The following is a 21,018-nucleotide window of genomic DNA, read 5'->3' as shown; positions in this document are numbered from 1 at the left end:
AATATTCTTAGTAACCAATCAATAGTCCTTGTTCTATTTTTATATTCACAGAGTAATCTTTTGATCTCCCATTATTCTTTGTTCTCTAAATACAGATTGAGTAACTTCTATGTGAGAGGTACTGTGAGAAATATTTGTATTTTGGTCTTAATTTTTTGTTGGATTTTAGGTTTTATGAAGGTAGACTCTAACTAGCAGAAGACAAATGCAAATAAAGCAGTATTTTGATGGTTTCAAAGAAGTCAGCTGTAGTGATAAGAGCAATTACGGTTTTAGAGTCCTCCAGAAGCCAACCCGGAGACAAGAATCCAAGTAGTTTTGGGAAACGATCCCAGGAAATACATAAAAGAGAGTGGAGAGTAAGTTAGGGAAGGCAACAGAGCTGATAGAAGGTATCTACCAAGCCAATTACCATTGCGGGCAACTGATGTTACAGCCTGCTGGGGAAGTCTGGGAGACAATAAGAGATTCTATGCTGTCCACATTCTAGAATAGGTTTCAGAGTTATTCCTAACAAGGGGTATTCATCCACTGACTCTCCATTGGTCATTGTCTGAGTGTCGCTTCTTGGGAGACTGATTACGTCTCAGACACTTCTGCTCTGCCCTGTATGAGAGCTGAGCATGCTATCTTGACTACATAGAGTCACAAATGTTTTCTATAAACAGGTTGAGAATGTAGAGACAAATACCAAGGGGATGTGGGTGGGCTAGCAACAGCATCTGCCATACTAGCTTGCAGTTGCTGCATGCTTACAGGGTTCCACGGACTAGATTAAATGTATATTATCTCATTTAATATCTGATTAATATTCTTGATTTTCCAGATAAGGAAACAGATGTGAAATGAAAAGAGACTTGTATATGATCTCACAGTCAGCACTGTGGTGTGAGTGCTGGGATTTGAACCTTGACAGCTGAGTTTTAGAATCCAAGATTTTGGCCACTATACTCTACTGGCTCCTTGAAGAGTTTGTATCTAGGTAAGGCAATAGAAAGAGATTTTAAGATGTGGGTGTAAAAACCAGCTGTTTCATGAAATATGAACCAGATTTCAGTTTGGGATTCAGCACTGGTATAGAAGTGCAGATATGCAATGAAGTTCAAGATTATAAAGGGTCCTGTTTGGCTAAAATATAAATCATAGGTAGTGGAGGATATTGGGGAGGATTCCAAATGCCCAGTTAAGAAGCTCACACACAGTGGGCTTGACTCTAAGGAACTGTTGAGGCTTTTTGAGCAATGACATGATAGAAGATGGGCTTGAATAACATTAAAGAGTGTTAATAACATAAACCACATTATTATAAAATAACATTCAACAGGAAGCCATGAATTGGTTGGATTGATCAAAAAAGAGGGAAAGATGAAAGAGCATGTGAGAATTCAAGAGTTTCAGGACACTTGTCTCAGAGACCCGGAGTTACTGTGGCATGATAGGACAGCTAAGAAGAGCTGCTTCCAGACCAGGTCATGGATATAGAGTGCTCAGGAACTCTAGTCCCAGATATCAGGGTCTTTAATGGAATACAATAGAGAAAAGGACCAGAGTGGCTAGCCTGGACTTAGGTATGGCTGGACTTTCTAGTGCCACTTCAGCTTATAGTCCTAAGATTTGCTACTCTAAAGAGAATTTAATCTGTTCGCCCAGCATTGATCAGACTCCAAATGAACTGGCGGAATTCCTTTTACTGAAAAAAAAAAAAAAAAAAAAAAGCCTGGACACCGTGGATCATGCCTGTAATCCCAGCACTTTGGGAGGCCAAGGCAGGTGGATCACAAGGCCAGGAGTTCGAAACCAGCCTGGCCAACATGGTGAAACCCCATCTCTACTGAAGATATAAAAAATTAGTTGGGCGTTGTGCTGCATACCTGTAATCCCAGCTACTTGGGAGGCTGAGGCAGGAGAATCACTTGATCCCAGGAGGCAGAAGTTGTAGTGAGCCGAGATCACGCCATTGTACTCCAGTCTGGGTGACAGGGCGAGACTCCATCTCAAAAAAAAAAAAGTGAATGATAGTTTGATGACTCAATCAAAGGTGGCTTGACAGATACCTTTTTTTTTTCTTTGAGATGGAATCACGCTTTGTCACCAGGCTGGAGTGCAGTGGTGTAATCTCAGCTCACTGCAACATCTGACTCCCTGGTTCAAGCGATTCTCTGGCCTCAGCCTCCCGAGTAGCTGGGATTACAGGCACGTGCCACCATGCCCAGGTAATTTTTGTATTTTTAGTAGAGATGGAGTTTCACCACATTGGCCAGAATGGTCTTGATCTTCTGACCTCGTGCCTCCCAAAGTGCTGGGATTACAGGCATGAGCCACTGCACCCAGCCTCCTTTGCCTTCCCTAACTTACTCTCCACTCTCTTTTATGTAGAGCAATGCATTAGTGACATTCATATTGCTGATGAGCCTGAAATACTTACATTGATGGCTGGTTGGTGTATTGTTTTCCTGGAAAGAGGCACTTCTTTTTCTTCTTTTGCAAAGTGGTTCTTTCTATTCTGGAACCTTAAATGCACACCTAGTCCAAGATTCCATATTTACCTTCTCTCTGGACATTTAATCATAACGCTCAACTATGTCTTTTTGCTGATGACATTTCAGTATCTCCAGAATTCATCCTTTCCCTTGAACATAGTTTCCAACTGCTAGATTGATCAAAAAAGAGGGAAAGATGGAAAAGCAGGTAACAGGTATGGCAATAATTCAGGAGTTTGAGGACACTTGTCTCAGAGATCCAAGATGTCACTACCAGGATATTCCACTAATGCCTCAAACTCAACATGACCAAAAACAAGCCAGTCACATTCTTCCACAAACAAGTTTGTTTCTTTCTGACTTCCCAGTTGATTCATGACCCCATCATTCCTCAACTTGCTGATACTTGACCCTTGGAACAGCCTCTGACTCCCTCTTATCAACTGTCCACCCTAATTAATGCATGCCAAACCCTTGTTTATTCTACCACCACATCTCTTAAAGTTGGCCAGCCCCTTTGTCTTTATTCTAGTATAGTGTATTGTCAAGAGTGAAATTTACAACAAATCTAGTTTAAAGGTCTAGTGGGCTTTTATTTGTGATTCTAGCATAGGGCAACACCTCATTCTATAAAATAGAATAAATGTTCCAAGAAGCTGAGTAGAAAGGCTTGGCTTTATAGGCAGAAAAGGGCTGGAGAAAGCAGAAACAAAACAAAACTTGAATAGATGCTTTCAAATTACTTTCCTCATAGAGTTAAAGCAGAGGGAACTTCTCTATCATGCAGGCTTGGGTAAATTGAACCCCTTTTGATTGGTTGCTGTGAATTTCCTGTTTTTTTGGAAAACTCTCACATTTTAGAATTCAGTGGCACCTGAACATTGATTATGTGGCACTTAACATGAGTGACTCCATTCTGGTTTGGTCTGGTCTGCTGGAGCCTAGTGAAAGGGGCTAATCCAAAACAATGGCCTTCCATAAACCTTGTTTAATAATAGTATATAGTATAGTATGGTATAGTATAGTCTAGTTCAGGTTTTTATTGTCTGTTGCTTAGCTTTTTACTTGGAATATAACCACACTCCTTATACTGCCCTCCTCCAAATAAATGGCACCTCATCCTCCTCTGGGTCTGATATGGTTTGGATTTGTGTCCCCACCCAAATTGCATGTTGAATAATCCCCAGTGTTGGAGGAGGGACCTGGTGGGAGGTGATTGGATCATGGGGGCGAATTTCTCCCTTGCTGTTCTTGTGTAGTGAGTGAGTTCTCCCAAGATCTGGTTGTTTAAAAGTGTGTAGCACCTCCTTCTTCTTTCTGTCCTGCTCTGACCATGTGAAGATGTGCCAGCTTATTCTTTGCCTTCTCCCGTGATTGTAAGTTTCCTGAGGCCTCCCCAGTTATGCTTCCTGTATAGCCTATGGAATTGTGAACCAATAAAATCTTTTTTTTAAATAAATTATCCAGTCTTAGATAGTTCTTTATAGCAATATGAGAATGGACTAACACAGCATCTCATAGTATTTTGCTATATATTGTTTCTATTTGTAGCTCTCTTATGATAGTAATAGCTAAAAGCAATACTAGGTGCCAGGCATTGTCCTACATGCTTTACATATATTATCTCTTTTAATCTTCACAGAAACCTTTTGGGATAGTACAATTGTGAGCCACATTTTACACATGAGAAAACTGAGGCACAGAGAGGTTAAGTGGACTTTCCCAGGGCAGGAGCTGAATTTGAATCCAGGCCTCTGCATCTCCTAATAACAAAGTGCCACATTGAACCTCTTGTCTTCTTTTCCAGACTGTAAACTCCTGAAGATGAGGATTTCTCTATATAACCAAGTGCCTCTTGCACAGTGCCTTACTAATTGTAGCGTGAATGAATGACAATTTTGCTTGATGGTAGAATTCAGGGAAATATCAAGCTGGAAGTCATTTGATCCTGCTATTCCTGTAGAAGTGAGACTGTAGCTAATTCATTCGGATGATAAACTTTAACCAGATCAGATCATTCAAGTAGGCCCTAGCTAGAGTAGAAATGACCCAAGAGAAATCAGGCTGCAACCTACATGAAATCAGACATTGGGCTCAAATGCGTGTGTTAAGCTCTGCCTCTCCCTTAAGTTCTATTATTTATGGACTCTTTTTCTTTTGCTGCATACCTGAAAACCCACACTCAACTAACAAAAGAAGAATCTGAATTACAGACTTAGAAACACAGAGTATGTAGTAAAAGAGTATTTGCAAATGTGGGTGGAGCAGAGGCTCTCTGGGAGGCTCAATACAATTACTTTTTGGCTGAATGAGCTTGCAAACCTCTTCTAGAGGTTGAGCAGTGCTATTTCATGCCTCTACCACAGGTATTTTCTCTCTGAAAAATCAACGACCCAAGAAAGCAGTTGGTGGTGGGAGGAGGGAGAGTCCCCAAGCTAATCCTTGAGGTTGAGGCAGAAACACAGCTGTTTTGGATTCAGCCTGGGGAGATCAAGGGGAGACATGACTGCTGTATTTGGAGAGGCTTGTCTTTAGTTGGCATCATTCTGAGCACTCAAGTTCTCTGTCAATAAGCACTTTATGGGAGAGATAAATGGATTTGGAGCTGAGGATAGGGGAGGGTGTCTGGGAAAGAATAAACATATTATCTGAGACCTTCCATCAAGCCCCTTCACTGAAGTGCTCAAGGACTCAGACATTGAGTTTAGCAGAGGCAGAGTGGAAAGGAGGGAGACTCTGCAGCCCTTTGGGTGAAGCCAGCTGCAGAAGTCTGGTCTAACAATAATAGACAGCATTAGAGGATCCGGCCTCTGTAGCTTGCTTCACCCACAGTGGTGCCAGGTTCCGTGCTGAGGGATTATCAAATGACAGTTTGGTCACCATCTTGACAATAAGACTAGAAACAATTGGCCTCCTATGAAGAGAAAACATGAACATTCATTCTAAAGGGGTATTGGTGAAAATGTAAATTACTACAACCATTATGGAAAATAGTATGAAGGTTTCTCAAAAACTTAAAATAGAACCGCTATAAGATCCAGCAATCCTGGGTACATATCCAAAGGAATGAGGTCTGTATGTTGAAGAAATATCTGCACTCCCATGTTCATTGCAGCACTGTTCATAATAGCCAAGATACAGAATCAACCAAAGTGTTTACCAACAGATGGATGAATAGATAAAGAAAATGTGGTTATATAAACAATGGAATACTATTCAGCCTTAACAAAGAAGGAAATCCTGTCATTTGCAACAACACAGATAAACCTGAAGGACATTATGCTAAGAGAAATAAACCAAGCACAGAAAGACAAATACTGCATGATCTCATTTATATGTGGAATCTAAAAAAGACAAACTGGCCAGGTATGGTGGCTCACATCTATAATTCCAGCACTTTGGGAGGCCAAGCTGAGAGAATTCCTTGAGGCCAGGAATTAGAGAATAGCCTGAGCAACATAGCAAGACTCTGTCTCTACAAAAAAATTTAAAAATTAGCTGGATGTGGTAGTGCATACCTGTAGTCCCAGCTACTTGGGAGGCTGAGGCAGGGAGATCACTGGAGCCTAGGAATCTGAGGCTATAGTGAGATATGATTGTGCTGCTGCACTCCAGCCTGATCAACACAGTGAGATCCCTTTTCTTAAAAATAAATAAATAAATAAATAAATAAATAAAAAAGACAAACACACAGAAGCAGAGAGTAGAATGGTGGTTACCAGAGGCTTGGGCAGGGGTGGGATAAGGTGGTGGGATCAGGGAGATGTTAGCCAAAGGATAAAAAATTTCAGTTAGACAGGAGAAATAAGTTCAAGAGGTTTATTATACAACATGATGACTATAGTTAATAACAATATTTTATATTCTTGAAAATTACTAAGAGAATAAGTTTTAAATGTTCTCATAACAAAAAAGTATAACTATATGAGGTAATGCATATATCGATTAGCTTGATTTAGCCATTGCACAATGTATACATATATCAAAATATATTGTACACCATGAACACATACAGTTGTTGTTATTTAAAAATAAAAAATAAAAATTTACAAAAATTAAAAAATAAATTTAAAAACAAAGAGCGGGTGGCAAATATTCTGCAAACATGGGAGGTGAAAGTAAATACTTAAGTAAATGAAAGAAAATGTTGCTATCTATTTTGCATAATTACATCCCTTCTCTACATATTTTTAGATCCAAAAAGAACTCTTCCCAAGAAAGTATAGGCTTTGGGAAAGGTAGATGCAGGCACACTCTGGTCTTGAGATACCAAAGCATTTGTTAATGACTTTATGTTATTAAATATGACGGTCCCATAGACAGCACGCCAAGGAATCAGGCATTAGTGTTGAGTTTTGAAGATCATGATTCTGGAAAAATGACATCCTTAGCTCAGTTCCCCTTTAGTGCAGCTCAGGTGTTCCTAAATCCTCTAGAAGAGTCTTGTGCTGTTAGTAACTGGCTGATTAAACAATCTTCAAATAAGTAAATGCATAGCTCATATTCTTATTTTACCAGATAGATGCCATGTCCTAATCCTAGCACATTCCCTCTCCCAATGCATTTGCTGATACAGCGCATGCATGCTCCATTCTGTTGCTCCCATTATACCCTTCTTTTATACACTTTCTGATCTGGCAGCTACCCAAAGCTCTACTCTTAACATCTGTTACCTTCTTTGCCACACAACCCTCCTCTAGCACCCCAGGATAAAGAAGTTTTTCCCATCTCATGACATAGAGTTCTTTTGCCCTAGAATCAGTTAACTGTTCTCATTGCATTTTCATTGAAGATGTGGATGTCCTCTGTCACACCTCTCTTCCTTTCTTATATTTTCTATGTTTTCATATTTCTATATTTGGACTATGCAGCTCTTTCTGCCTAGACTTTATCTCATGCAGCTCCACTGTAATATGCCCCAAACTGAACTCTCTTCTCTTCATTCCCTTGCCTCTTTTTCCACTCTGCCTCTAACACTCCCAGCCTCAGATTTCTCATCTCAGTGATTAACACCGTCATGAAATCTCTTCCTGAAATAAAAGTTTAAATATCTTAGATATACCTATTTTTCTCACCCTCCTATATTTCTCTATCATTTTCACTTTCAAATCTACTTCCTAACTTTCTTTCCTCTCCTTCTTAGCCTTGTTCCCATCATGTCTCAGTGGACTATGGCTATAGCCTCCTAACAGGGTTCCATCCATTTTCTACACTGCCTCTAAAGTGGCTATTCTGAGACAGGATGCTCAGTGGAACTTTTCCTGTGGTCTCACAACTAGCGCCCTCACCATCAGTACTCTAGGAGGGGTGCTTCTCTCCTGCCTAAGCCCAGTTCTATAAAACAGAAGACAAAGGAAGAGTGGTGGGGACAATCATCAGACTGATGACTTGCAGGCCAAGTGGGGAATGAAGTATATTTCTGTTGCCTATACCAAGAGAGGGCCAACCAAGATAATCACTTTTAGAGACGGCAGATGCTCCAAGAAGTGAACGCTGGAATCCCATTCCCTTATAAGAGGTTTGCTTGAGTTACATACTTGATGAACCTGATGAGCTTTCCTGCATGCATTTTCCTCTCAACAGCCTCCACCCCTTCTTACTTCCAGCAGGAAAAAAGACAACTGGATGGAAAAGGGTAACATTCCCTCCTTTTATCTTTGCAGGGAGACATGGGATTTCTTTGGGTCAAATGGACACTACAGAATGAAGTTGAGTTTATGCTGTTTTGGAAGATTTTGTCTTCCCTGCTCTCCACTGAAGAGATATGGCCAATGTATCCTAGCACCCAGTAACAATAGGTTGTGACACCATGAAGCAAGGAAAACTCTGTTGGAAAAAAATAAGCTGGGACTTGGTCTCTCCCAATCTGGCAACTGATATGAATCCCTTCTCCTCAAGGGGTCAAGAGGTAGCATTTGTAGAAGGCACTCACCACCAGCCACATTGGTAAGAAAGGCGGAAACAACCATTGGAAAGAAGACTAGGAAGGAAGCTGCTGGAGTGAGATACATGCAGCCCTTCTGTCTTGGAGAAGAATTCCCAATGACTCCTTATTCCCTAAACTATAGCATAAAAATATATACTCTTTGCATAACTCATAAGGCATTTGTAATCAAGCACCTTTTCCCCTCATGCTGTTATTTACTTCTTATTTTCATTTTCAACACTTGCAATTGTCCCAATGTATCAGACACCCCCACCGCTCTGTGTCTTCGCAAACAGTTTCTTCTACCAGGACAGCACTTCCCTACCTAAACTACAAAAAATTCCTTCAAGTCTTGGTTTAGGCAAGATACCTCTGTAAAGCCTTTCCTAATGTGTGCAGGCAGAATGACTTATTTTTTCTACCATATTCCTGTGGTACATACAATTCAATTATCTTACTGAGTCACTTCTCAAGACACTAGTTGTGCGTCTGTCTTCACACTAAGCCATAAGTTATTTGAAGCCATCTACGGTGCTTTCCTTTGTAATCCCACACTCAGAGGTGGAGGGAAAGGGCTGTTGAAGTACAAATCTAGAGCCTGGACCAATAACGTAACCAGATACCATGTGAAACTTTGTTTTCAAGAGATGCCTTAAGTCTGTGTTGATGTAGACTTTGGGCTGAAGAGACAAAATCCGATTTTATCTACCAAGGTTCTTTCTATTTGAAATATCTTCTTCTCAACATCTGATACCGACTACTCAATTTCAGCCAGTTCTAAAAGGCCTGTACTCACCCTGACTCAATGTATATCCTTCCTATTCTACCGCAGTGGACTCTCAGTTATCTATAGGAAGCCACTTTCTCCACATCTCTGACCAGGGCTGGTATGTGGTATTAGGACACAATGTAAAAAATGCATTTATTATATGCTATTTTAGTTGCTTCTCTCTTAGTATAAATCCAACCTTATTTAGGTTACAAGATTCTAGAAGGCAGGCCTCATATGCTTGGTATTCCACATAGTGGAAATACTTCTAATTCTGTAAATGATTTCTTAAAAGTCATACTGAGCCAAACACTGTGGAAAGTGGTAGATATTATGGCCTCTGCGCTAAAGGACTTTACAGAGACTGGCCCTTCTCCATCTTGGAAGATTGTCCTTTTTGACCTTGAGGGAAGCTCCAGTGACGGCCTATGGCATGGTGAGGACAAAGAGGGCAGTCAAAGCAGCTGGCCAGGCCATCAGGGAATCCACCCTGCAATCAACAAGGTGACACAAGTCCCATTCAAATTATCCTCACAACCTTTTAGCTTTCTAACCCTGGAGCTCTCTTCATCTGTCGTACTTGGTTTTGACAACATAGTAACTGCCACAAGAATGGGAAATAGTAAAAAGAGATGGACCTCAGAATCAAAAGTGATTGAATTCAAATTTAATTCGGCCTAAATATAGCTAATGAAATTTAGTCACTAATTTTGCAAGGTTGACCAGTCTCATATAGTCCTAATATAAATATAGGAGAGTTGTTTGGATCAGGGGATTGTGTTGCCCTGATCATTTCCTTGGCTTTCTCTATTCCCTCACTGGCTGCTTCCTCACTGCAGATTTGCCCAACATACATGCATAGACACCACACAGAGGATACCCTTTCTTTCTCCCACTTGTCAACTAAACCCTCTCCCTTTCCCTGAAGTGATTCTCTACCATCACTATCTCTCAAAAATCATGCTAAGTTGTAACAATTGTTTTTATTTTGTTCCCATAAATGAGATATTAACAGTTCAGGTCTCTAAGGTCTTTCATTTCAATCAATAATACATATTCCTGAAATTCTAAATATAAGTGGCCTCTGACTTTACATTTCTCAAGTCTTAGACAAGTATGCATGCAGTTTATAAACAGACTATGTGTGTGTATGTGTCAGAGAGACTACATGTGTGCATGCATATTATATACGTGTATGTATTGAGAGAGAGACAATGACACATATGATCAATCAAGAGTAGAAATATATTTTCTTCTACTCCTTCACTCTCCCTCTACTTTTGTCTCTGGCACAAAAGCTTTACCTTCATCCCTGCTTGCTCACATCCACCCCTCCCTTCTTTCACTCTGACTTCTAACCCTTTTTCTCTCTATTAATGCCCCCCACCTTCATTTTAAACCCAGTTTTATCTGGATCCTCTCAAGGAATTGCACTGTGATAGTCAGTGCAGAGACCCAGCCTCCAGGCTAAACTCTGGTGTGTCATTTAGTTACTAAGGACATTAATCTTCCTCCTTAGTTCTCTCTTAAGGATTATTTAAATTGGGCAGATTGAGAATCCATCTATTTCTTTAAAGCCCAGTCCATGAATAGCTGTTAACACAATGCAAGAGTTTAAGGCATTAAGCATGTACCTGCAAGTACTTTGCAGTTCTTCATTTCCTTCCCTCTGGGAGTGCTTTCCAGTAGACAGGGGGAGGGGAGGGAGCAGAGCCTAAGTAAGCTGATTTATCTGGAAAAGCACTCCTCTCTATCTTTGCCATTTTAATAAAGCTTAGCTTGGGGAAAGATTTGGAGGCTTTCAGGAGCAGGCCCGTTAAAACAATTGAGGAGTGTGTGAAACACAGCTCAGGCTCTGCATCCGTCTTCAAACTGACGTCACCTCATAAATCCACAGGCACAGCCTGGACCCATCAGCGAGCTGCTTTTTCAGGAGATTAATTATTTGTTCAGACAGGGGTCAGGTGGAGGGTCTTTGAAAGATTCCTTCAGTGTTTTGCCCCACCCCCTCTCATGGGGGTGAAAAATGGAACTCTCTGTACAGCCAAGCTGTAGAAAGAACACTGCGTGCAGAGTCAGAAGGGACGTGTGCAGCATTTGACCCACACTGCCCAATTAAGACAGGAGGGGACTGAGGGGCCAGAGAAGTGAAGGGGCTGTGCATTGGCTCTCCTTACCTTCCTGTCCTAAGGTTATAGGTTTCCAATTTGTCCCCAGGGCAGACTTCAGTCAGGCTGAAAATGCAATAAATTGAGAAAGGCATGGCGTTAGGGGAAGCCATCTGACAGAAGGACAGTTGGACAGTGTCTGCAATCCAAGGGGGTCATGGAGGTTCTGGGAGGCCTCACTGTCAGCCCTGGAGCAGAGGTTTCTTTCCAGGAAGTGCCGGGCTTTGCACATCAACCACCTGGATATGTCTCTGGGGAATCACTTAGACACACTCAAGAACAGCAATCACTTAACAAAAAGCAGAAGAGAGGGAAAAAGGCTGAGGTGCAGCAGTTGTCAAATGCATGAGAGTTTCCAGAAGGAAGATTGCAAAGGCTCTGTACTCTCAGGGCAGGATAATGGGAAGGGAGATTTTCTGAGAAAGGGGGTAGGGATTGATTAAACTGGAGTTAGTCAGAAAGGTACTCAAATTTTGTTCACCCATTTTAGGAAAGTTTTAAACAGTGGTTTGTTAGTAAATGGTTAAAAACTGTCAGGGGGAGAGGGGCGGCTGTTCTACTTATCATCTGCTGATTTCTGTGGTGTAAATACTCCCTTTGACCCTGATTTCAAGCACCAATGTGAGGTCACTGAATGTGGAGTTGGGAAGAGATGGGAAAAATAGGCTCTTCGGAGCTGGTGCAAGCTGGCTCCAGCTCACCCCTGGTTGTAATAAATATGCTAACAGGGTTCCTAAAGAATGTTCTCAATTCTCATGCCCTAAGAGGCTGCATGGTCCAGCTAAAGGGGCTGGAATCCAGTCCTAGTGTCAATTTCTTCCTGCCATCCAATCCCAGCTATCAGTTGACAATTTGTGCACTTTTCTCTCTACATTTCCATAAAAAGTTGAAATATTAAACAGTGCAAAATAAAGAAGTCTTGCTATCCCCTGCAATTACAAATGTATAAAATTTGACATCCTCAATTCTCGTCATCATTTCTCTAATAGTTCTTGTCTTTGATAAGGCACAGGATTGGGTTGTATTGTCAGTGAGCAAAAACAGGAACTGCAGACTGCAACTGTTGGAACTGCAACTAGTGTGCTGTCCCCTATTTGAAGACATGGAAAGAGAAAGCCTAGCTCTCCTTTCAGTTATAGGGCCTGATCTGTGCAGCCTGATGGGAATCAGAGAGTTCTGGAACGCAGCTCCTTTCATAGCCCTTGGCTCCTCTGCACGCCCCAAATAAACACAGATTGTCAGTAGTGGTTTCAGATGAATCCCCCTGCAAATGCTGGCATAGCAGGCTGGGGCAGCCACGGGTCTTACCCTCCAGGGAGGGAGCCTGGAGCAGGACTGCCACGCAGAGATGCAGTTGAAGAGGGGAAGGGGAGGGGGTCTATGAAAGCCAATGGCAGAGTCCTGTGGTTTGGCAGTTGGCCTGGGAGCCCTGGAGCCTTCTGGGAAAAAGCCAGGAGGGGAGGACAGAGCGAGAGAGAAGGAGTGGGGGAACTGCTTCTCAGGGTTGGGCTGGCTGCTGCGCCTGTCAGGGCCAGAACTGTCGGCTCTTTTCTGGCTGACTTACTACATACAGAAAGGAGGAAAATGAACTAAGGTGCACTGGGCAAGTCACAGCCAGGATTTCCCTCCAATCTCACAATAGGCCTATGAGGCAGATTTTCATCACCATTTCTCAAATGGGGAAACTGAGGCCCCACAGGTAAGAGGATTGGCCTGTGCCACACTAATATTAATGGCTAAAGGTGAGATTTGATTTCACCCCTTTCTGTACCCAAGGCCCTGATCTCCCCTTGGTTTTATGCTCCTTTTTGGCACCTCTACGTCAAACCCTTTGGCTCCACCAGCCAATCTAGTGTGACACCTATTTGTCTGATTTTAGTTTGTTTCACCATTTTGTAAACAGGTCCCTTGGTTGTTGAAGGGGCTGTCCAGGCTGACTGTGGTGGCCCCCTGTGAGGACAAGGGAAGGGACTCTTGGCCTCTGGCTTGTCTGTGGGGCCAGGATCGATGTGCTCCTGGAATCCACACCAGAGAATCTTAGCTGTGTCGGCACAGCCAGGACACAAGTGCCATCCTCCTGCCAGAAGATTGTTAATAACACCAACAATTTCTTCGACTTCTGGCTGTGGATACCAGCAGCCTGTGTTAAGTCAACTGTGTGTCCTCACTAGCATGTTGGCGCGGGTCAGCTGCTCAGTCATAAATCCAGACATGTCTATCTACCTGTCCATCAGTCCTTGTGGCCAGACTGCCCTTCAAATCTTTCCTGCACAAACATGAAACTTAACACGAACTCCTCACAAGGGCACTCAGCCCTTGGCTTTCACTTGGAATAAACAGGCAGGTCTCTAGATGCAAACACCCTGCCCGAAGTGAAACGCAGCCAGCACGGCCACCTGCTGCCTCCCCTCTTGCACCCCTCACACTTTCTGGGTCTCTCCCCACTGCCATTTTGTTATTCTCTATTCAAATGTCAAACACTAAAGTTCCTAGTTGTTTTAATAACTTTTGCTGAATTTCTACAGTTTTAATAAAGTATTCTGTTTCCATTATTGATAAGATGATGGCTTTCCTGGCTGGGAAAGTCAGTAAGAGCTTTTTCTCTCACTTGAGCAGGTCTATTTTATCATCTTGCAAATAGGAATACTGTACATGGACTTCCATAGATGATAGTGATGCTACCACCCACTAATAAGGATAATAAATGTTAGCTGCTACTGCAGCCACTGCTACAGCTAACGTTTATTGAGGACTTACTATGTGCTGGGCAGTATGTATTAAATGCTTTATAAAGATTAAGTATTTGATCCTCACAATAACTCCATGAAGTAGAGCCCATTATTTTCTCTATTTTCATAAGAAGAAAATGAGATTCAGATGAGTTAAGTTGCAACTTACTTAAATTTTCAAAACTAATAAATAATAAATCTGGTGCCAGAATTTGTGTTTTTGACCACTTTTCTATAGTGATATGAACCCCAAATATGCATGTGTATGCAGGTACAAAATTAAGCTTCACTATATAAAGTGGTCATTTCAAAGGTCAGAAACTGTTCAATACTAGCAATTTCATGATTCAACCTAAAACACTTCAGCCAGAATTTTCTGAATGTGGCCACCAGACTTGATTATCCTTAGACTTTGGTGCCTTTCCTAGAACAGGCCCTCAGTCAGTAAATGTTTTCTGAGCATAAGAGTGAGGAATTGAGTGGGTGCAGGAATGACAGAGAGGGGTGTGAATGATCACAAGCAAAGGCAAGTTTCAGTTACAGGGGGAATGAGTTTCAGGGGGCACAGCAAGGGGTGTGGGCATGTGCGTGTATGCATGTGTGTGCATGTGCGTCCAAGGACCTGTGCCAGTGGTGGGTGGGTGCAAGCCCCTTTAAAACTACACCCTGTTATTATCTTCCCTGTGGAGTGATGTGACCACTCACGTTTCCATCCATCCTATATTTCTCATGGCTGCCACAACATAGTACCTTCAAAAGAAATAATCGAATAGACATTCTTTTGAAGAAAGTGTTATAGGCTTAGCCAACTCCCATAACTCCTTTCTAATACCAGTAACCTAGGTTGAGAGGGTGTTGGTTTCAATTCAATGGGAATTGATTTGCGAGCGAATCATCCCATGGTCAGAGCCCCTGGAATCAATCTGTCCTCTCATCTCACTTTTGCTTTCTCTTTCTTCCCATTATCTGTTAGGATGAAAGTAGTATAAACCTGATTCTCCTTTGTAATCTCCACAGCCCAGGGGACCTGGTGGGGAGGGGAAGCCGGAGGTGCTGGAGAAGAGTGTGAGGGAGAAGGAGGAGCCTTGGGGTGGGCACCAGGCTCTCTGGGAGGAAGGCGCATCGGGAAGGCAGGTGCAGCCCAACCTTGCCAGATGGGATGTTCAAGGCACCCAAGGAGCAAGGACACCAAACCCTAAGATCCCGAAAGCAGGAAGGCAAAGCTTAGAGCTTCATTTATCCTCCCTGGGACGCTTTTGGACATGATTCAGGAAAGAGAAGGAATAAAGTCAGCACAAAGGTATGAAAGGTGGGTCAGATACCAAGGGGAACAATATGTAAGAGAGGCCGGAAAACATACCCTCTGCTCACCCCTGCAAAGCAAGGTCACCATATGCTTTAATTTTGTGTCACACACTTCTGTCTGTAAAAATGTTTTTAATACATCTGCAAATAAATGGATGTTAATATTTGAATAATATACACATTTAGTACCATGACAATATACTATGTACATTATGAAACAGACACAAAAATATAAATTAAAAATTGATAAGATAAAAATAAGTAAGAAAAGAAGTTATATTTTCTTTCCACACTACCAAGGAATCATCTCGTGTACCTCTGAGGTGAAATCACGTCGTTCTGCAGGCCTTTGGGTTAGAACAGTGCTGCCAATAGAAATATAATGTAAATTGCATATGTAATTTACATTTTTCTAGTAGTCTTATTTTAAAATGTAAGAAGAAATAAATGAAATTCATTCTAATAATACATTTTAATCTAACCCAATATATCCCAAGTACCATTATCTCAATGGGTAATCAATATAAAATTATTAATGAGAGATTTAAGAGTTCTTTATTTTGCAACAAAGGCCTCTAAATTTGGTGTGTATTGTACACTTACGTCACATCTTCATTTGGAAAGCCCACATTTCAAGCGTTCGTCAACTACATGTGGCTAGTGTCTACTATATTAGATGGTATGGGGTTGAAGGACTATGATACCAGGAGGAATGGGAATCCTAGGGGACACTGAATTTCTGTTTGCGGTTAAGGCTGAGAACGTTAGAATAAGGATGCCTAATGCACCATTTCCAGCAGTGGAACTATAATCTTCCAGTTCCTTTAACCAGATGGCCTTAAAATAAGCACATTACTCAGGTTGCAGAGTAACATGATTCCATGAAAAAGGAATTATACGTAAGTACATAAACGTATGAGCATAGCAAAAATATGCATGAACACACATTAACAATGAATATCGATCACCTTGAGGATATGGAATAGGAGGACAGTGAGCAGCAGAGTATTAACATTTTCTACATATGTATCTATATAGTTTGAGTTGTCAAAATCTGTATTTATTTTTAAATATTCTAAAGGACAATAATTTTCAAGCACATGTGTTCTTTTTCAGAAAGTATGCAGGCTGAATCCTTATTGATAAAATAATATTTCCTTCAGTTATGGAAACCTAAACCTACTGTAGAGTCAACGTGTTCCTCTTATTGAATGAAAGAGTCTTCTGTCTTTTTTATTCTTTCTTTTTTACATGGAGGAAGAGTTGGGAAAGGGATTTTGGGCTTAGGGTTGCCAGAAAAAATACAGGACACACAGTTAAATTTGAATTTTATGTGAGCAATGATTAATTTCTTAACATAAGTATGCCCCATGCCATATTTCCTTTGAATGATCCAGGGATAACCTAAATATTTGCTCGGAACATACACATTTATTTATTTTATTTATTTTTTATCCTTGCTAGCAGGATGTCAAAGTGCATACATATTTATGCTAAAAAATTATTCACTGTTTATCTGAAATCCAAATTTTACTGGACACTTTTTTTTTTAAATCAAACCCTGCAAGCCTGTTTGGGCTGTCATTATTACAAGTGAACTGCTGTGGTCTTGCATGACTGTTTTTCTCTGCACCTCAGGAAAGTGCTACCTCCAACGGAATTATTCCCATCAGTGGTTCCCAACTGGGATATGGCAGAGAGGTGCTTCTAATTCCTCCTGCCAGTACAGTAATTATAAAAGTAGATCCACCTTCCTGTCTCTCATCTTCTCAACCTAGTTCCCTTCCAAATAAGTTCTTAGTTTCTTGAATTTGAATTCCTTCTCTAAGGTGTTTTCAAAAACCTGACTGGAGAAAAGACAACATTCTTAAATGTCCCAAATAAGCACATTACTATGGCAGGCAAAGCTACCTATTTTAGTCTCAGCTCTGAAAGAATTTATGGTATTTAACAAGGAATATGCTCCACCGTTTTTTTATATACCTATATGCACCATAGTGCTGGAATCATGACAAGTGGTATAGCTGTGTGTTGTGTGCGTTGTGTGTGTGTTGTGTGGGTGCATGTTGTGTGTTGTGTGTATGTGTTGTGTGTGTGTTCACCCTGTTATTATCTTCACACACAGTGGTATAGCTGTGTGTTGTGTGTGTGTGGTGTGTGTGAGTGTTGCATGTTATGTGCGTGGTGTGTGTTGTGTGGTGTGTGTGAGTTTTGTGTGTTTTGTGTGTGTGTTTGTGTGTTGTGTGTGTTGTATTTTTTTGTGTTTGTTGTGTGTGTGTATTTTTTTTTGTGTGGTGTGGTGTGGTGTGTGGTGTGTGTGTGTGTTGGGGAGAGGGTGTTAGGAATACCCTATACCCAGGGCATTTCCACTGCCCATCACAGGTTGCTGGTGATCAGTTGGACATTGACTTACATCGAGATTTCAGAATCCCAAAGAGCATAACATCTCATGCATCTCTATTCATCAAATTCAAGTTTTCAGGTTTATCAGACAAGGTCTTGTTCTTTTCTTTTAATGGTTCAGGGAGAACCTTAACCTCAAATAGCTAACTTGTCAATCCACCCCAAAATGCAAATCCTTAAGAAATTAGCCTGGGCACTTGTCTCAAGAAACCACAGTACTTTTTCCCTGGCATTTTAATGATACAAGAATTCTTTGATCTGGAGCTTTCTAATGTCTAATCCATTAGCAGAATTGCTTTTTCCATCACAGCCCTCTTTACCAGATTCAATTAGCACTGTCTACAGAGTTACGCAAGAGATTGAAAGACAGATGCTTACTCCAGTCTCCAAAGATCTCTATGTGTATCTTGAGTGCTGTCACTCAAAAAATAAGACATGAATATATAATTGAGAGAAAAAGAAATAAAAAGTATAAATATATAAAAAATCCCAAAGTTATCAGTACTCAAAGAAACTAGTTAAGTTGAAATAATACATTTTAAAGATGCATAATGTTGGCTCTAGCCTTGGTGTTCTCAACTTAATCAGCTATTCAGTTTCAGCTTTTTTCTTCTTCAACATCAGTCCAGCAATTCCCAAACTTTGGTATATTTAAAATCATGTGATCTCATAGGTTCTTATCATATGAAGTCAGCACAACAATATTAATAATATGAACAATGCATATTCACATGCAAAATTGGCTAAGAACTCTAAGTATAACCTTTAATGATCTGTGTGCTTTATATGTTGAAATTCTACTCTGTTTGAAACAGATATATATGTGACTGATTGAAAGAGTAAAATGTTTTAATAATTGTAATGATTATGAAAGCTATTAATTTCATGAACACACACAATTGCTAAGAATTTCCAATGAGCTAAATAAATAAGAAAATATATTTCCATTTTTAATACTAATATTAAAATAATATAATAGTTAGATAAACTTAGAGCATAATATGCTGTTGTTTTTATTTTTTTTCAAGATAGAGTTTTGCTCTGTTGCCCAGGCTGGAGTGCAGTGGCATGATCTTGGCTCACTGCAACCTCCACCTCCTGGGTTTAAGCAATTCTCCAGCCTCAGCCTCCTGAGTAGCTGGGATTATAGGTGTCTGCCACCATGCCCAGCTAATTTTTTTATTTTAGTAGAGGTGGGGTCTCACCATGATGGCCAGTCTGGTCTCAAACTCCTGACCTCAAGCAATCCACCCACCTTGGCCTCCCAAAGTGCTGTGATTACTGGTGGGAGCCACCGTGCCGAGCCCATTATATGCTTTTTAAGGCAACACATTTATAAAAGTTTCAATGATAAGTTAGCATAATATACATCTTCCTAGATAGGCATATAATAGATCAAAATTTTAATCTTTTGAGAATTTTTTAGGTATAAGCATTTATAAAATAAAATTAACATGAAGCAAAATAACCTTTAAACACTATATTTAATATTTAGTTATTTAATCCCATGTAGATCATGGTTCACTAAAGAAAATATATACTTTATTGATTTTTTCTATGTTATGAGAGCAGATTAAAAGCACAATGTTAACTTTGTCATCTCAAGCTGTATTATGGAGAAAAGAACAACATCCTTTATATATTCTATATTGACAAAGAATATTAAATGCAAATAAAGGAAGAATGTTAGGAAAAAATTAAGTACTTCAAAAATATCTTATTTCCCCACTGATCACGAATGAAAAGTTCTACTTAATATCACAAATGCTCAGATAATGACTGCAAGAGCAATAAAACAGCACATTATTCTGAGAAAATACTATTCTTGCAGTGTAATTTAAACTTTAAACATTTAACTTAGATATTTTAACAGCAACATTCATAATTGTAATTAAACTTTTTTTTTTTTTCTTAGACGGAGTCTCACTCTGTCACCCGGGCTGGAGTGCAGTGGCGCGATCTCTGCTCACTGCAAGCTCCACCTCCCAGGTTCAGGCCATTCTCCTGCTTCAGCCTCCCGAGTAGCTGGGACTACAGGTGCCCGCCACCACGCCTGGTTAATTGTTTGTATTTTTAGTAGAGACAGGGTTTCACCATGTTAACCAGGATGGTCTCGATCTCCTGACCTCATGATCCGCCCACCTCAGCCTCCCAAAGTGCCTGGATTATATAATTAAACTTTTAAATAAAATTTCAGGATAGTTTTTGTATGTCCTAATTTTATTTTATGATGATGATATTTGGCTTCATATTTTATTTTAGACAAATAAAATTTTGGGAAAATACTATTTTCCCATTTGTTATCTAGCCAAATGTTCATTCAGTGCATGTCTGATTTACTATTTTGAAAGACTGAATGAGATAAGAGAGCTAGTATCCAGACTAAAATTGACACCGAAAACCATTATCAGAAAGAAAAATGTCTTCTCTAAATGTAGTTGTCCGTTTCTTGTTTTCTAGAGCTAGTGAATAAAGCAAACAAAACAAAACAAAACAAAAAAACCCAGAAAACAAAATACCTGTCAAGTATCAAAGCTATAGAAAAAACAGTTTTAAACATGGAGGAGCTCAGAAAATTTTGTACCCATGAGCCCCTTTAGAGAAACCTGCTTGAAGATAAAATTCATCCAACAAGAAATTAATGAGGAAACTTTATCAGTGGTGAATTTTAAATCTATTTTAATTATAGATATAAGACAAAAGAGGAAACGAGTGAAAGAATAAGATATTATATAATATATTCAATATATCATGTGTTGTAAGTTTTGACAACGTAAAAATAATGCAAAGTTTACATCAAACATATTAGTCTTATTAAAAATGTGAATAGACTTAATTCACCTATTAAAAAATACTTCCATCATGGCTGAAAATTTGAGGCTCAACTGTATACTGATTATTTTTAAAAAACCTAAAACAAAATAATTTGAAAACAAAATAATTTGGAAAAAAATGTGGAGAGGGCTGGGTGCGGTGGCTCATGCCTGTAATCCCAGCACTTTGGGAGGCCAAGGCTGGCGAATCAGGAGATCAGGAGATCAAGACCATCCTGGCTAACACGGTGAAACCCCATCTCTACTAAAAATACAAAAATTAGCCGGGCATGGTGGTGCACGCCTGTAATCCCAGCTACTCTGGAGGCTGAGGCAGGAGAATCGCTTGAGGTTGCAGTGAGCCAAGATTGCACTGCCATTGCACTCTAGCCTGGGTGACAGAGCAAGACTCCGTTTCAAAAACA

At 40.3% G+C, this 21,018-nt stretch overlaps 3 long non-coding RNA genes across 23 annotated transcripts in view; 2 read left to right on the top strand and 1 right to left on the bottom strand.

Moving 5' to 3' along the window:
• LOC100936373 (uncharacterized) overlaps positions 1 to 12,271 on the top strand; it is a 512,798-nt gene extending 500,527 nt beyond the window's left edge. For all 4 annotated transcript variants that reach the window (XR_002914124.3, XR_010136104.1, XR_010136102.1 and 1 more), the window contains 2 exons: positions 827 to 982; positions 8,144 to 12,271. This is a non-coding gene — a long non-coding RNA (uncharacterized LOC100936373). The remainder of the gene's footprint in view (positions 1 to 826; positions 983 to 8,143) is intronic.
• LOC129058122 (uncharacterized) overlaps positions 1 to 21,018 on the bottom strand; it is a 627,088-nt gene that overhangs the window by 53,688 nt on the left and 552,382 nt on the right. For 9 of the 16 annotated variants that reach the window (XR_010136088.1, XR_010136090.1, XR_010136087.1 and 6 more), the window contains exon 1: positions 413 to 488. This is a non-coding gene — a long non-coding RNA (uncharacterized LOC129058122). Of the gene's footprint in view, positions 1 to 412; positions 489 to 1,871; positions 1,994 to 2,425; positions 2,651 to 11,352; positions 11,410 to 12,651; positions 12,769 to 21,018 lie in introns of those variants that run through there. The other 7 variants (XR_010136094.1, XR_010136098.1, XR_010136095.1 and 4 more) reach the window with 3 other exon arrangements.
• Positions 12,796 to 21,018, top strand: part of LOC129058124 (uncharacterized) — a 36,177-nt gene continuing 27,954 nt past the window's right edge. For all 3 annotated transcript variants that reach the window (XR_008523011.2, XR_010136105.1, XR_008523010.2), the window contains exon 1: positions 12,796 to 13,042. This is a non-coding gene — a long non-coding RNA (uncharacterized LOC129058124). The remainder of the gene's footprint in view (positions 13,043 to 21,018) is intronic.

Source organism: Pongo abelii, chromosome 11 (assembly GCF_028885655.2).
Source record: "Pongo abelii isolate AG06213 chromosome 11, NHGRI_mPonAbe1-v2.0_pri, whole genome shotgun sequence".
In the NCBI taxonomy this organism is placed as follows: domain Eukaryota; kingdom Metazoa; phylum Chordata; class Mammalia; order Primates; family Hominidae; genus Pongo; species Pongo abelii.
Note: the sequence above shows the minus strand (reverse complement) of the source record. Positions and strands in the feature narration are given on the sequence as shown.